Here is a 3,172-nt window from a genome sequence, read left to right as displayed (position 1 = left end):
GAAATACAATCTGTTGCTTGAAGATGTACAGTGTCAACAGGAGAAGCATCAACTAGTAACTCAGAAGTACAATGAATTCTTTATTCCAGAAGCTCCACACTTGAATATTCTCTATCGTCAAGAGACACCAATAATTTTTTTTCTTCTGTTAGGTAGGGGTATATATATCTAATCAAGGCCCATACTCTGACAGAAGAATTCAGTCCTTCCCATTTTGTGTAGCATATGCCATCAAAATGTGATTTATTCAAGTAAATTGCCCTTAAATCGTGTCTAGCCATGAAAATAAATCAAGAAAAATGAACACAATGCATATGACTCTATCCGTGATGAAATGAATAGACATTAAGCTGACCTCAGAATTTTGGTTTGACTGATCTTTTAAATGCCATTTTGACACACTATCACTGGGAAAAATAAAGAAAACAGTCATATTCACTGCACAAACACTAGCATCTTCAATACTTGCTATTTTCGGTGTGATAAAGATTATTAGGAAGTGAACCTACCTACATCCTAGCCAAGGATACTTATTAACCACTTCACTGAAAGCTGCTGATGCCGTGACTCTTTTTGAGAAATGTGACGTACCAAGCCATGGATAGCAAAAAGGTAACTGCATCAAAAAGAAATGGCCCTTATTTTGTCTCGTTTTCAAATAGTGCAGAGTAACATCAGCAAGATGATGAGAGAGGGGTTTCTAGCACTTGTCCCCTCACAGAAACATCAATTTCAACAACTATCCACTCACGAAAATACCTGCACATGAGCTAAGGATTCCAGGTGAGAGATTTCGGCATCTAGATGATGCACAGGAGAGGCACTGAAGAGGGTAGAAAGGACAGTTTCATTGGGGGCATTCCCCCCAATGCCCCTCCCCAAGCCCAGGGAACCCAGCACAGAGAGATACCCTCCTCGTGGGGGAGGAGTGAACTGACACCCAACTTCACTGTAGACCCCAGCACCAGGCCCACCCCAGGAACCCTGAGGCTGGGCCACCCCCAGTTCCCACAGACCTAGGCTCCAGGCCAGTTACTGCGCAAGGCCTACCCCAGCGCCCAAGGCTCCAGACTGGTTCTTGAGGTCCCGAACTATGGGCCTGTCCCCCTGCCAGGTCCACTCCTGGGGACCCAGCCTCCAGGGTAGCCCCCATGGGTTCAGGCTCCAGACCTGCCCTTGTGGCCTCAGATCCCAGAGCCACCCCCACAGAACTAGGGGCCACACCTGGCCTGGTAGATCTTGACACTGTGCTGGCCCCCACAGATCCAGATTCCAGGATGACTCCTTCGAACTCAGGTTCCAGACTCACCCAGCACCAGGCTGGTCCTCACAAACCCAAGATTCAGGCCACTCCCACAGACCCATTCTCCAGGCCCAGCACCACAGTTCTACACGCCAGGCCTGCCTCTGTGGGCCCCAGTTCTATGCCAGCACCCCCAGATTCAGAACCAGGCCTGTCCCTGTGGCCCAAGAGACAGACCCAACCCCAGTGCCAGGCTGGCCCACCACAACAATGAGCTAAAATATCACTGGGCTCAAGTATGGTACTAGGACAGAACAGCCAAACAAAGTTAGCTATTTCTGCCAGTTGGATTGTGAAACCTAAGCCATACTGACTTCTTTAAATGTTCTTTTAGCCTACACCTCTGTATCAAGATTCTCCACGTCTTTCAGCTGAGCTATGAAACTTAGATCACCTTAAGTAATCACAAACGATACTCTAGATGAGGAAGGGGTTCCTTTAAAAAATACTCATACATTAAGAGACCACACTATTATGTGTATGCAAATTAAGCTACACTCATTTGTGAAATTCTGTAGATGGCTTCAATCCACATGGGTTAGGCTAGCTACACTACCTATCTGTATGAGGTGCTGTTTTGAGAGCCACATTTAAGTGACCGATACAGGACACATTATGTCTCACAGTGACTGAATTGTCTGGATCTGGCTGCACCCGAGAAGCCAGAAAATCTAACAGAACTGGCTTACTACTAATCATGGCTGAACTTGTTCTGAGAGTAACACAACTATCAGTTACCCTCCCTCTCCCTGCCTCTTTTTCTCTTGCCAATGTCTCCGTTTCCTTTTCTGGGAATTTTTATTTATTTATTTATTTATTTATTTATTTATATTTTTTGAGAGAGAGGGGCAGGGAAAGAGAAAGAGAGGGAGAGGGAAACATTGATGTGTGGTTGTCTCTTGCGTGCCTCGTACCTAGGACTTTGCCCACAACCCAGGTGCCCTGGTTGAGAATCAAACCGGTGACCCTTTGGTTCACAGGCCTACTCTCAACCTACTGAGCTACACCAGCAGGGGCCTTTCCTGGGAATTTTAATGGTACCCGTCACATAAGATTGTTATGAGGATTAAACAATATGTATGAAGTGCATAAAACAATGACTGGCATAAAGTAAGCAGAAATACATTTTATCTACTCTATTTTCCCTATATGCAGCATATTAACTAATCAACAAAAATACGTTGTCATTTCTAATTATTCCAGGGGATAACAAGGATGCTCAAACACTTGCTAGATTTGTTTAGATGTTCCCATTACTGGTATGTCTTGAAAAAGATAATCAACACTAATAATTTTAAGGCTGTACATGATGGCTCATGTTCACTATCTCTGAGTCAGAACCCAATGGGATTAATGAAACCTGAACTCCTAAGAAAATATTAAGGTAGTGATGGATACTGAGACACTAAGAACCATTACCTCTGTTAGAAACCTTCAAACTGAAAGTAACCGAATTGGACACCAGTTCTCTCCAGTGAAGAGAATTCACAGGGAGGGTGCTAGGAGTTCACACTGTTGCTGGGCTGCTGGAGGACCCAACCTGGAACATAGGCCAACACCAGGGCAGCGCTGCAGGGAGCGAGTGGGGTGCTTTTGGCAGAACAGCTACCCCTGCCACTAGGAATCATGCCTAACTGTCCCTAAGCGTTTGCCAGTCACCGAAGGACCAGAGTCCTGGGTGGGACTATTGGATGAACTAAGCCCTGGTCACATGACCAAGGCCTGGCTCCAATGAGAAGAGCAGGAAGAACTGGCATGTTGTTGCTATAATCGGAGCTAGTACCTTGTGCTCCATGGAGACCTATGGTGGGTTATGCCAAACAGAGGGAAATGTTTGGATGACAGACAGCCATAAAAAAATGCTGACTT

Source organism: Phyllostomus hastatus, unplaced genomic scaffold, assembly GCF_019186645.2.
Source record: "Phyllostomus hastatus isolate PE091 unplaced genomic scaffold, TTU_PhHast_1.1 phas_contig_40, whole genome shotgun sequence".
In the NCBI taxonomy this organism is placed as follows: Eukaryota; Metazoa; Chordata; class Mammalia; order Chiroptera; family Phyllostomidae; genus Phyllostomus; species Phyllostomus hastatus.
This window is presented reverse-complemented; position numbering follows the sequence as displayed.